A 14,497-nucleotide genomic window follows, 5' to 3' on the forward strand; every position below is an offset into this window, starting at 1 on the left:
AAGAGGCTGGACACTTTCCTGATCTTACTACTTGGGTAAACAATCTTAATAGAATTTCAGCCCACAATTCTACGTTGTTTTCTAACAAGCCATTTGTCATGCTGTTTGGGACACAGGCTCTGGAGTGCTTCAACTGTCCGATTATGATTTCAACATCAGATCTGTCAAATTTTGATGTCCAATTAGGCATAAAACAATCGTTTTCAGGTGAGGTTTTAACAAAGTGGTAGGAACTTCCTTGTGAAGTAGGTCACCCAGACCCCTTCGGCAACACACAAAAACTGATGTTTTAGTTGTGCTTCACTTTTTTGATTTAATCGCCACCATATTGATCTTGCATCTTTGATTCTCAGTTATGTATGTTTGAATCCGATGGTGCCTGAACCAATTCTTAACCATCTGCTTTGTTTGCCCTGTTGCCATTTTTTTCTCACTCCAATCTAGGCACCAAATATCTGCTTTGTGTATTGTTTTGGTTCAAGGCGAATGTCGTTGCTGGTCCTTAGTGTTCAGTTTGTAGATGTAGATTTTTTCCTGCATGAATTCTGCTCCTTTGCTGTGGATTGCTCTGAGTGTTTTGAACAAAATTCTTTTTAGTTTTGGCTATTATGTGGTGCTGAAAGCGCTACCTTTAAAGCTGAAACTATTGTCATTAAAATAAGAGCTTTAACATAAGAGCTTGAAAAAGGGGCTTTGAATGTAGGTTTGTAATGCTTTTCAATTCAGATGACATATGAGAATGGATTTATGTAGTTTGGATATGTGTCACACCCATTTAATGTGCATTGCTAAGTGAAATCTATCAGATTTTCCTCCCATTCCCACCCATTTTCCCTCCAACCACACCTCTTTTTGCACTGTTTGGCTGAATTTATACTGTGTAGTGAATTTGTCAGCCATATTTACTTCCAAAATGGTGACTGCCATCTGTTAATGTTATTGAAAAGTTTTTGGACTTGATTGATGCTTTTAAAACTATTTACTGCTGCTTTGAAGTTATGTTACATGTTCTAATGTATTTGGTTTTCAAAATAAAGTAGTTCCTGTTAAAGATACCTGTTTTGTAAAATTGCTTTCAAATTGTCCATTTACTGATTTGCGGGTGGTGTTCCAGTGTCAGCTGATGTAAACTCGATCTGATTGGATGTGTAGTTAGTGATGATGTCAGGATAATGTGATTGGATCGGTAGTCTGTGTTTCTACAAGTAAGCCTATTTGTTTTTGTAGCGAGCAGTAAAGCTGTGCCGTGTCCTCGGTCCCTGCTCCACGGTCCAGATCTGCTTCTTATTCATGCTGTTGCAGAGACGCTGATCTTGAAGCCTAAGGTATTGTTTCTTGTACACCAAGCAAGAGTGCAGCAATTCCCATGCAAAATGAAATGCGTTGTTAAATGGTCATCTACTGCAAGGTGGATAGTTTAAAATAACGCAAGACAGGAGTAAGCGGCAAAGATGGTGTGAAAGTAAGTCCCTCCTGCACCTGCCCCGGCCCCCTTTAGTGCCCCTCATGCAAAGATGTGTTTGCTAGAGGCATTCCAATTTAGTGAGATTAATTAGGGTAAACTTTTTATCTCTGGTGGGTTGTGCGCGCGCTGTTTGAAATCGCATTTCTGTTAAATATCCAGCAGGAAGATGAATGCTCGGAGGGGACAAACAGAGTAAAGAAAAACAAGATTGCCTCACGTGATTTAAGTTCCCCACAAAGGCACTTAATCATTTTGTCTCTACAATCTCTATCAGAATTGACTAAAACAGTAAACATTAATCATTATACTAATTTATTTCACCACAATGTGGTCTGGGTAAAGAAGATTTCCCCTGGCGACCTTAGGGACTTCTACAGCTCCTTTGATTTATTATTTTTTGTACATACAAAAACAGAATCAATATTTAGTTTCTGGGTCTCTTGAAAACCATATTTTGTACCTTCCACCTGAGAATTGCATTTATAACAATTGCAGAAATAAGCACAAGTGATGCGTTAACAAGCCGGATGACAAATGTACCCCCAGGCTGCTGGTAAATGGGCTTTGCTGCCATTTCACACACTGGCACTTAGATTACACATGTTTTTGTGACAGGCGTGTTTACCCATTAAGTTACTTCCTTTTCACCAACGGCCAGTCTCCTTCTCAAGTCTCTCCTGTATCGCCTGGATCCTGGCTTTCTGCAAAAATGCAGAGTTGGTGAGTTTATAAGGCAGGCTGGCCTGCATCGAGAACGGGATATTAAACCAATGTCTCCACATGGCCAAGAAAACGGCCAGTCTCCTTCTCAAGTCTCCCCTGTATCGCCTGGAACCTGGCTTTCTGCTAAAATGCAGAGTTGGTGAGTGCATAAGGCAGGCAGGCTGGCCTGCATCGAGAACCGGATATTAAACCAATGTCTCCACATGGCCAAGAAAACGGCCAGTCTCCTTCTCAAGTCTCCCCTGTATCGCCTGGAACCTGGCTTTCTGCTAAAATGCAGAGTTGGTGAGTGCATAAGGCAGGCAGGCTGGCCTGCATCGAGAACCGGATATTAAACCAATGTCTCCACATGGCCAAGAAAACGGCCAGTCTCCTTCTCAAGTCTCCCCTGTATCGCCTGGAACCTGGCTTTCTGCTAAAATGCAGAGTTGGTGAGTGCATAAGGCAGGCAGGCTGGCCTGCATCGAGAACGGGATATTAAACCAATGTCTCCACATGGCCAAGAAAACGGCCAGTCTCCTTCTCAAGTCTCCACTGTATCGCCTGGATCCTGGCTTTCTGCTAAAATGCAGAGTTGGTGAATTTATAAGGCAGGCTGGCTGGCCTGCATCGAGAACGGGATATTAAACCGATGTTTCCACAAGGCCACGAGAGCTGGGGAAGAGGCAGTCTCATTCCGGGCCCCATGTACGCGACTGACGCTTCCCCAGACCTTCCAGCTTTCGACCTGATGAGGTGTCTCGCTGACACTTACCAGCATATTCAAATCATAGAAGAATGGCGAAACAGCTCAGCGGGTCAAGCACCTGCTGAAGAGGACTGCTGGCAACTTGTGACAAGTTTGCTGGAGTGGACCGTGGCAATTCACCGTCTTCTGTGTGCTATGTAAACCGTAATGTAATGTCTTTGGTGTGCTACGAGCAAGCACACCCACGGACAGCGCTACAGCTGACTGAACAAGTGCATGTGTGGCACTTTCTTAACTCGTCTCTCTAATATTGCCATCAAAACCAGAGGCCTTCTGGTCACAGTTCACCCGGTCTTACTTAGCGTGGGCACCCCAGTGCCTTGTCCCCCCCCTCTTTATCCAAACCCCTCGTGCCCCCCTCCGTCGCCCCCCCCCCCACCTCCCGGCATAAGTCATACATCACATGTTGAAGCAAATAATGACACCGACACTTTGTTTAAGATTGGAAGATTAGAATGCCTCAGCAGCTTTATTTTGCATAAAGTCTTGGAGTCATCTTACAGGCGATCCGTAATTCACCGTCACTGATATACTACTCAATGTGCGGCTACGTAGGGATTCCTTGCCCTCCCCCCCTCCCTCATCGTCCTCGTCCGGTGGACGCCTCAGATTGAGCCCGGCCCTGGCTATCCACCTCTCTCTACCGCGGCCGTTTGTGATTTGATTTCCGCCCTGTGTTTCCCTAGGCCCCCTTTTCTCTAGGTCTTTAGTTGGGAATACCCGACCCCCCTGCACACTTCCCCCGTGTCCTGGTCTGGGTCTAGCTAAAACCGGCAGCCACGCGGTGCCTCGCTAATGTTCAGGTTCCTATACCGGCACCACCACAAGTGCCCCAACATTACACATATTACATATCCGTAGTTCGGGCCGACACCGCCCTCGGATGCCGGCCACCACTTTCTGCCTGCCTAGTTGGTCGTCGCTTTACGACGTCCATCTAACCTTTTCTTTTCCAAACTCTACTCTGTCCCCCCTATGTCCCCCCCGTTGCTGCTGGTACTGGAATCCCAGTCCTATCTAAGCTATGCAACCCCCAGGTCTCCCTTCCGTCTTCCCGAGCCCCCAAGAACTTCCCTGTTCCCTCTCTCCCAAGCCCCCCCCCGGTGAAGCCTTACCCGGTGCCCCCCCCTGCCGGTGCCATATCTCTTCTGGATACCCTGTCCCTCCTTCTTCCTTCCTTTCCCAACTGGCTCCCCCATTCCCCCGGTCCACCCTTTGCTGCGCCCCGCCAGGCCCCCTCTTTCCTGTCCTTTCTGGCCCTCCCTGTCCGGGCTCCCTTTCCCCCCCGATCTTCTTCCCTTTCTTGAATCCCCCTTCAAACTCCCCCCACCTCATGTCCCCCCCTTCGTGAAGACTTCCCCTTGCTGTAATTTTGTCCCCGTAGCATAACCCCCCGTATTCTCCTCTTGTTCCCCCCCCAACCAGCTTCTCTTGCTGCCCTCTTTGAGTTTGTTGTTCGTTCCCTCCCCCCCCGGCAATTTTGGTCTTGGAATTGGCTCCCAAGTCCCCTACATCCCTCCCCTTTTGCCCAGGGCCTCCCCCAAGCCTATTGCTCTTGGGGCGCCATGCATCTAAACTCTTGGCTGATCATTCCCCTATAGGTCTGTCAGTGCTTCGTTAAAGGGATCGCAATGTAACTCCGCTGGGCAACCTGTAAAACAAAAGACAATTTATTACTAGACATTTTTATTTTTTGGGACGGTGGGTGACAAACGAAAAGGAGCTCCAGTGAGGCGGGAAACCGAGGGAGAATGTGTGATTGTTCACACAAGCCCGTGCCTTTATGGGCTGGCTTCTCCCCGGTTTCCCGTCCCGCCCCTCTGGTTTCGTGCGCTTCAGGGGGGCGGGCTCCGTGTGCCTCTCTTCCTCCCGCCCCCCTGACCCATCGTCCCTTGAGAGGGGGGGAGGGCGGCTGGACCGCCCCCACTAACGGGCGGCGCCCGCCATGCCAGCTTCCCTGGTGCGTTCGCCCGCCATAGCGTGGGCACCCCAGTGCCTTGTCCCCCCCCCTCTTTATCCAAACCCCTCGTGCCCCCCTCTGCCTCCCCCCTACCTCCCGGCATAAGTCATACATCACATGTTGAAGCAAATAATGACACTGACACTTTGTTTAAGATTGGAAGATTAGAATGCCTCAGCAGCTTTATTTTGCATAAAGTCTTGGAGTTATCTTACAGGCGATCCGTAATTCACCGTCACTGATATACTACTCAATGTGCGGCTACCTAGGGATTCCTTGCCACCCCCCCCCTCTCCCTCATCGTCCTCGTCCGGTGGACGCCTCAGATTGAGCCCGGCCCTGGCTATCCACCTCTCTCTACCCCAGCCGTTTGTGATTTGATTTCCGCCCCGTGTTTCCCTAGGCCCCCTTTTCTCTAGGTCTTTAGTTGGGAATACCCGACCCCCCCGCACACTTCCCCCGTGTCCAGGTCTGGGTCTAGCTAAAACCGGCAGCCACGCGGTGCCTCGCTAATGTTCAGGTTCCTATACCGGCACCACCACAAGTGCCCCAACATTACACATATTACATGTCCGTAGTTCGGGCCGACACCGCCCTCCGATGCCGGCCACCACTTTCTGCCTGCCTAGTTGGTCGTCGCTTTGCGACGTCCATCTAACCTTTTCTTTTCCAAACTCTACTCTGCCCCCCTATGTCCCCCCGTTGCTGCTGGTACTGGAATCCCAGTCCTATCTAAGCTATGCAACCCCCAGATCTCCCTTCCGTCTTCCCAAGCCCCCAAGAACTTCCCTGTTCCCTCTCTCCCAAGGCCCCCCCGGTGAAGCCTTACCCGGTGCCCCCCCCTGCCGGTGTCATATCTCTTCCAGATACCCTGACCCTCCTTCTTCCTTCCTTTCCCAACTGGCTCCCCCATTCCCCCGGTCCACCCTTTGCTGCGCCCTGCCAGGCCCCCTCTTTCCTGTCCTTTCTGGCCCTCCCTGTCCGGGCTCCCTTTCCCCCCGATATTCTTCCCTTTCTTGAATCCCCCCTCAAGCTCCCCCCCACCTCATGCCCCCCCCCTTCGTGAAGACTTCCCCTTGCTGTAATTTTGTCCCCGTAGCATAACCCCCCGTATTCTCCTCTTGTTCCCCCCCCAACCAGCTTCTCTTGCTGCCCTCTTTGAGTTTGTTGTTCGTTCCTTCCCCCCCCCGCAATTTTGGTCTTGGAATTGGCTCCCAAGTCCCCTACATCCCTTCCCTTTTGCCCAGGGCCTCCCCAAAGTCTATTGCTCTTGGGGCGCCGTACATCTAAACTGTTGGCTGATCATTCCCCTATAGGTCTGTCAGTGCTTTGTTCGGGGATTGGCCTGTGACTCCTCCAAGACTCTCTGCTGGCAGCCGGCGGCGGAGAGTCCCCCCCCCAGCTTGCTTGCACAGGGCACTCCCTTTCTTGGTTCCATGGCATTGTGGGTGGACTTTCCTCCCCCCCCTTCCTGATCCGCGCCCCCTCATACACATCCCGCGTTCTTAAGTGCTGTCATCCATTCTAAGGACATCATGGCGGTGCCCACCTCGGACAGGTGGGTCCTGTCCCCCTCAAAATACCCGGGTACTTTTAAAGTGATGAGGGGATGCCGAATCCATACCATCCCCCTGCTTTTTAGGAAACTCCCCATCCGATTGTTTGTTTTCCTCCTTGCTTCCTCTATGGCCCCATGGCGTAACGCACCCCTCCACTCCTGTCTTGTGATTATTTCGGACCACATCACCTCGCACCCCCTGAAAGTCCTCCCTATCCTGTTTAGCAAGTTTCTTAAAAGTTCTGACAAATCCTTCCTTCCCTTAGTCACCAAATCATTTCCCCCTATATGTAACAAGATAATGTCGGGCGAAGGGTGTTGCTGCGCCGCCTGTTCCAATGTCGCCCATACGGACGTGCCTTTCAAACCCCCTTTGGTGATCCAACTAATCTGTGTGTTCCGTAGGCCCAAGTTCCTGTCCTAAAACGCCACCCGTGCTCTGGCCACTGCCCGGGCCACAGAGGAGTGGCCCACGACCCATACCCTGTTGGCTTCTGTGGAGACATGATTGGTTGTATTAGCTTGTGTGACCTATTTGTGCCCCCTTGTCCCATATGCTGCCCCGCCCCCCATATCCCTGGATGCCAACGCGTCTACTCCGTTAGCGCACGTATAATTTAAATTTGTCAGATGTCCATCTCCCTATCCTTTTGACCATGTCCTCCCCCAGCCATTCCCTGCTCGCTGTTGTAGCTGCGCCTATGCGGAATGAGTGAGTTGAATATTGCCCCGGATCCACACCCGAACTTGCCAGGGCCCCCTCTAAGACTCGCCTGAATTGAAACTGGGTGAGTGGGGTTCCGTCCTTGTGTCGGAACAAATAACCTGGTTCGCCCCCCCTGATTGCAAAATATGCCATCGTGCTCTCAACCGGACAAAACGCCTCCTGTCCCAATCTGGCCAACACCAGTTCGCTTCCCTTGGCCTTTTGGTCTGTTTTTGATATCCTGATGTTTACTGATATCCCCCCCTAATCTGGCGTACATCTCCCCATAGTAAGGCTCTGAGACTCTGGTCGTTCTTGGCTTTTGCCACTAACTCACTAATCCGTAGGGCCCCAAAAAAGGCCAAAGCGAAGCATGCTTTGAACATAAATGCTTTCGTATTGCGAGTAACACACCCTTGTAGTTGCCGTCATGACCTTCTGTAACAATTCAAAATCAATGGGTTTCCTCACTAGAGTTGAAGAGGTTGTTGCCCTGGCCATCCCGCCCCTGCTCCACCCTTTTAATGCAGCTCTAACCAGAAAACCTTTCGTTGGGTCTTGCTGGCCTGCCAGCTGGCTATGAAATGCCACTGCGCTAAGATGTCCCGCCAGCCATGATCTTGATTTTCCCATCCCTTTTGCCCAAAGCACAAAACAGTCCACCCTCTTGGCCATGTTGTCCCCCCCCAAATGTTTGGTGTGCAACAAAAATGTCTCATAATTGGCCTTGTATCGATTCCAGGTGCTCCCCGCTAAAGCTCTGGAAGCGAGCTTCCTCATTCCTTGACCCAACTCACTAGCTGCCATAGTTCCTTGTCGAACGGAGTCATGATGGGCTGTGCTTGGCTGTGCGCTTTCCTGAATCGTATCATCTGTGAACGAGAAAGTGCATCAGCCGCTGTATTATCCACCCCAGGTACGTGCCGCGCTTTGACGGCTGCATTCATCCCCAGACATTTACGAACCACATGGCGTAATAGGCACAACATTGCCGGGCATTTTGCCGAATGCGTGTTCACCGCCTGTACCACTGCCAAATTGTCCGACCACACAACAAGTCGTTTGTTACACAGCTCGTGCGACCAAATGTGCATTGCCGCCACCACTGGGAATAGTTCCAACATGGTGATGTTTTTGCACATCCCCTTCCTCACCCATGCCTTAGGCCAGTCGGCCCGGCACCATTCCTTTCCTAGTATTGCCCCGAATCCCACCCTACCTGCTGCGTCTGTGAACAGCTGTAACTGTGCGCATGCCGTCCAAGGGGACTGCCATATGCATACCCCATTAAATTCCTTTAGAAAGGAGCGCCACACTTTGAGGTCTTCCCTCAGGCCCGCCCCGAGGCGTACCTTATGCCACCCTTTTTTGTGCCTTCCTGTCGCCGCCGCCAGACGTCTAGCAAAAACTCTTCCGGCCGGTATCACCCTGGCGGCAAAATTGAACTTGCCCACCAAAGATTGTATGTTTTTTATAGGTGTCTTCTCCCCTTGCAATGCCCTATCTATGTCGCTAATGAATTCCTCTATCTTCTCTACCGGTAATCTGCATGTCCCTTCAGCTGTGTCTATTTCTATCCCTAGGTAGGTTAGCTTGGTGCATGGTCCCTGCGTTTTGTCCCCCGCCAGAGGTACTCCCAACTCCTCCGTTAATACCAAGAAATTATCGAGAAGTGCTGCGCAGATATTCGTGCCCCCTCTTCCTATGAACAGGAAATCGTCCAAATAATGCGTTTTCCCCCCCTGCCCTCCTTTTTATTGAGTGCTCATTCAAGGAAGGAACTAAATGCTTCAAAATATGCGCATGAGATGCTGCACCCCATTGGCATGCATTTGTCTACGTACACCAGACCCTCAAACTGGAAGCTTAGGAGGAAGAAGCTGTCCGGGTGAACCGGGAGCAACCTAAATGCTGCCTCTATGTCCACCTTCGCCAAGAGCGCCCCTTTTCCCGCTGCCCGTGCTAAACTTATGGCCTGGTCGAACGATGCATAAGTTACTGAGCAAGCCTCTATGTCCAACCCATCGTTCACTGAGCCTCCTTTAGGGTGTGACAAGTTATGTATTAGGCGAAACTTCCCAGGTTCCTTCTTCGGTACTATCCCTAAAGGAGAGATGATGAGGTTGCCCAATGGGCGACCCTGGTAAGGATCTGCTATCCTTCCTAATACAATTTCTTTGTTAATCTTTGCCCTGGCCACATCCGCCCACTCTAAAATAGACTTAGAGTTATTCGCTGTTCTGGCCCCAATGCGTCCTTGGTAAGGGATGCGGAACCCCTCCACGAACCCCTGGGCTAAAGTGTCCCTCCCTAAGGAAGCCGGGTATTGTCCCAGCCATGTGAGCAGGCTATCAACCTTGATGGGGGAAAACCCCTTGCTATTAAGGCCATTACCCGGCCCCCTCTACCCCCCCTTTTGTTCCCCCTGCTCCCATCATTACCATCGTTGGCTCGTGTGCCTGCTCCCGGTGCCGTGAGTGCCCTTGCCCCCTCTTCTCTTGATGAACGAATTGTCGAGGCACCTTAAAAGAAAAGTGCTTATTTTAGTATACAGTGTTTGTTTGGACGCGCAACGACCGCATAAATGACATCAATCGACCATTGTCCCAGACGTTCCCTATTGCAGCCCATCCCAGCGCTCACTTTGGTTGATCGCTTGCCGCCGGCCTTCCCCTGCACCACCGTGCTGGATGACCATGGGTCCCACACGCGGAGCAAGCATGTCTGAATTTGCAAGTCGCTCCCCAATTGCATACCCCCTCATTATAAAATCTGCAGTAAGCCAGTGTCCTCCCGCTCCCGGTGTTCGTTCGCTCCGCCCCAGTTGGCCTTGATATTGCTTCCGGGAGGGCCGGCTGTACTGTGCCTGTATTACCCCGGACCGGTTGCGGCCCCATGTTATTGGCCCATGCTGCCATTTCTATCCTCCCCTCCCTTGGTGCCACCGGTCTGGGGGCCGTACTTGCGCTGTTCAACCCAGCCCCCACTGCCGAGGAGCGTCCACCCCCTGCCTCTGCCCAAGGATTGATGCGCCCTCCCGCCAACATGATTGTCCCATCCGCTTGCTCTATTGTCCCACTGGAAGACTCCAGCCAGTCCTCGACTGACTTATGATTCCATTTTAGTTTGGGATCATGTTCCATTCGTAAACGAAATTGCTGGTCTCTCAAAAACCATTCATTCCCACCCTGTTGATTATATTCATGTATAACACATGCCCTGTATGCCATCAGGTGTGGACCAGGTCTGGGTCCTTTTGATTAAGTGTCTGGGACAATATCTTAAATGCTGCGAGCCAATTTTCCAGAGTTTCTGCCGGCCTCACCCTTTTTCTGGCCTTGGCTAATTCCCTCCCACCTGTTCCCCGCAGTGTGTCATTGCCCTTTGATTCGTGCTCCAAGAGAGATAATATGTCAATGAACTTGCCCTGCCAAATTTCTTGTTTCACCCACTCTGGCAGAAGCCATGCTGAGTAATTGCCCCCTGTTGCTGGTGGTAATTTGGTATTTGTGCCCTCTACCCCGGTGCTGGAAGTGCCGCTGTTTGCTGGGGTGTTGCTTATTGCCCCGTCTTCCCCCCCCTGCCAGACCTTGCTTGCTCCCATAGTGGTTGCCCCAGGTGCCTTGTTTGCCATGGGGGTTGATGCGGCCGTTGCCCCTTGCGCTGCCAATACTGCCCTTACGATTTTTTGGATAAATTCCGACTCACCCTCACTGCCCACAGGCACACTGCCTGGTACCGACCCGGCCCCCCGGTCAGGCGATGTTATCCCTTTCGGTTGGGCCTTAGGCGGCGGGGCGAGAGGCTGTGCCGGCGTTGGCACATTTGGCACGGTTGCGGGTGGTGCCGGTGTCGCCCCCAACCTCGCTTTTAAAGCTGCCAGTTCTTCCTCCAAGTCCCTTTTTGTCTTTTTTACGTGTGGGCCCCCACTTGTTTTCGCCGTACGCTTCCGGGGGGGCCCCCCCTCCTAAACCCCACCCGCAGGTGGGTTCTCGTGGCCCCCCGCCCCTTCGCCACTTGTCGTATCCTTGTTTTCCGGCACGGTTTTGCCCGCCTCAGGATTGCTTCCTGGGATGGCGACTATGTTGGTGATTGTCGGGCCCCCCATCCTTGCCATGGCCGCCTGCCACCCCAAGACCTCAGTGAGGGCTAGAAATTCAGCCCAAGATTGTGCGTCCATTCCTCGCCCTGTGTTTGATGGTCCGGCCGCTTCCTCCAATGTCTGGCCGTCTTCGGATAGCATGAGCTCTACCACCTCCAGGCCGGTGTTAACTGCGCTTGCCTGTACCGACATGTTGACCTATGTAAAACAAATGTTTGGGTCACTGTGGAGTACATAAAACTTTTAGCTGTGCCACAATGTGCCCTGCATGTCCCTTGCCGCCGTTTATGTACCAGCTACTCCCTTATTACCCTTTAGCACCCATCCCGTGATCTGTCGGTATCTGTACCCCTTCTCTTCCTTATTGCACAACACCCACGCCACTTTATACCGTGCATTCGCTACCCAAGGATGTAATGGTACTGGTGCCCCCTTTAATTACCACACCAACGCAGCCTCTCACCCACAGTAATTGACCCTGGTCGCCCACAGAAGTTGTACCCTGAACCGACCCCACAAAAGCTCTCGTGCAATGTAAGCTTCGAATTTTTCACATTTATAGAGTACCTCTTAATTTATACGGACGGTCATGTTCGGCCTCCCAGAGGAAAACAAGTGTAATTTACATTTGGGTAATCGTGAAAGGAAATGAGAGGCGGCCCTCTCATAACTCTTGCAATATCCCGCACGATTGAGTGGGGGAGCGTTACCCGCCCACCTACCCCTCACAACCCCGGAAACTTCGCCCCGTGCCATCGCGCCAACCCATGACGCCACGGACACCTTGCCCCCCCCCACGCACCTCGAACCATAGCAGTGTGGCGCATCGAGCCACGCGGGAAACTCGCGAATACAACCCTTCACCAACCCCTCCCCACCACAGCGTGATGCTGAGGGCCCAACCATCCCAATTGGCATCCGTATGGCGTCATAAACCCTCATAGCTTTACAAGCAAGCAGTATTTACATGCACGCAAGGGGGGAGGATGTGTGCATAAATATGTGGAACAGAGGTAACGGGTGGTTTGCATTTTTTGGAACAAAATATGCCCGCTTTGACTCAAACCCAACCAACGCCCCCGATGCTCCCCCTCCCTGCCCCCGCCCGCCCTCGTATAACACAGCTATCCAGCTTGCGCACTGAAAACATTACACATTGCATGGCGATGCGGCCAGACCCGTGAGCAATAGCCTACAACCATAACTTGCCCTGCGGGATACCGGCGGGCATTGTTAAAACCTTTATAATCCATCAACAATTGTAATTGCATCACAATCTCCTTTTTAGGCAGGCGCTCCAAGCATACCCCCTTCCCTAACCTCCCCGACCAACTGCGTAATGCCCCGTGCGTGGGCAACCTAAATGTGTACATTTTTTTTTTTTGTGTCGCGCTTTACGCCCTACGGTATCTGAACGGTGCATATTATTACCCACGTTGCGTGGTGCGCATGATATGATAGGGGGAGTTCCCGTTATGGTGCTCAAGGACCTCGGCATCATGATGGCCCCGCCATCCCCCTCAAGTCATGCAGAGCACAGCAATCCTCCGGGCCACTCCCCTGCAGGGCCCCCTTGCACCTCCAGAAATGAGAAGGGAGCAGTGCAGGGCGCCCCAGAGCGAGGCGGGCCCCTCACCGGAACCCAGCGAGGGCACCCCAACTCGTCGACACCGCGCGTCACCCACCCGCAATTCAACAACACACAAAATAGGCGCCTCCAAACAGGAGAGAGTTTTCCCCCCTTTTCCTCTCTCTTTACTTGGTGCCTAAACGGCAGGCATTGTAACAGGGCTGGCGCTTCCAAGGTTGACTCCAGGCCACAGCCAAAACGCACTTCCGCACATGGAGTCGAAACAACAGCGTCCTGTGCCTGCTGCTCCCAGCCCCAGGGAAAAGCCACAATGGCGCTGGAGAAGCAAGATCTGGTTAGAGACCAGGGAAGTTTGACACTAATGTTGTGTGACTTTATATGCTCCTGCGTAGCCTAAATAATCATTGCTCCAGGACACATTGGGTGAGTGCTTAATAACATACTGTTAACAGCTGTAAACCATGTTTTCCCCAGTCTTCCTATCCATCCCGTAGGTACTTTTCCCACCCACAAGTGTTAACTAAAAACGGGTTGTTTTAGAAAAAAAATAACTTCACTGCACTATTCCCATTAGGAGGACTAGTGTTGGATGTCAAGATCTGTCTGTGCAAACCCACAACGGCGCTGGAGAAGCAAGAGGACCCCGCTCCAGAGAGCCCACACCACGGCACCTCTAGACCCCTTCGCGCCTCGCAATGGCTGCGAGAATACAGCACACAATGGCCCCTCTCCCTCAAGCTCGGCGGTAAACAAAGCACCCATGGACCACTTTTTGTCGCTTTTGTAAACAGCGCCTTTTGTCTCACATTTCGTTCCATTTAGTGGGTGCGTGGGTGGGGGGTTTAACAGCGCTATGAATGCCCCACGGCTTCAATGCGCTCAGTACTGGCAGCTAATCCCTAGCACGTTGACTAAACCCAGAGACTCCTCAGGAATAGTGGAGGCGTGATACCGGGACCGTGCGCGCCCAGGCTCCCCGACCGCCGCCAAGCCCACGCGAAGGCGGGCAAAACCGGCACACATGAGACGGCCACACCTGCACAACCCACTGCCTCATCCCCCACCCCAACACTCAGCAACTCTCCACGCCCCCTCCCCTACCATAAACCACCGAGCAAACATGATTGGTGGCCACGACATGCCTCCGCCACGGCAAATGAACCGCGCCCCAAGCCCAGTCCGTACTGCGTGCTCAAAATTCACGTGCCCACACAATGCCCGAATCACCATCCCAGACACATTGGTCGCGCACCTACATTCAGTGGTCATTCTTATAGTCTCCCAATACTCTTTGATTTTATGTAACAGCGCCGGGAAGCCATTTGGTGCTAGTTGCAGGCCCAAAAAGTTGTAGACCCCCAAAAAACCACGGTAACCATTGTGCCCTCCCGGGCCTCGACAGGCTCTGCACATATGCCATAGCGGACGCTCTAATTGCCGTGCTATGGCGAGACGCGGTCCCGAAAACACGCTAAACACGGCGTAACAGCGCCACACCTCGCATACCCTCTGAACCGTCCTTTTCGAGACGACACCCCCCCCCAGCCACAACCCCCGCCCGCTTGAACACGATACCCTTCCGGGCCATATTCGTAACGCTAGCTCCACGCCGCCCACCCCGGGCCTCTATCCCCCCCCACACTA

The 14,497-nt window shown here is 52.2% G+C and overlaps 1 protein-coding gene across 1 annotated transcript in view; it reads left to right on the forward strand.

Moving 5' to 3' along the window:
• Positions 1-1,232: 1,232 nt before the first annotated feature.
• Positions 1,233-14,497, forward strand: part of RNASEH2A (ribonuclease H2 subunit A) — a 222,502-nt gene continuing 209,237 nt past the window's right edge. Inside the window, exon 1 of the mRNA XM_069604132.1 lies at positions 1,233-1,325. The gene's annotated coding sequence lies outside the window, so the exon portion shown is untranslated. The remainder of the gene's footprint in view (positions 1,326-14,497) is intronic.

The sequence above is a fragment of the Ambystoma mexicanum genome, chromosome 3q (assembly GCF_040938575.1).
Source record: "Ambystoma mexicanum isolate Mex_15411 chromosome 3q, UKY_AmexF1_1, whole genome shotgun sequence".
NCBI classification, from domain to species: Eukaryota; Metazoa; Chordata; class Amphibia; order Caudata; family Ambystomatidae; genus Ambystoma; species Ambystoma mexicanum.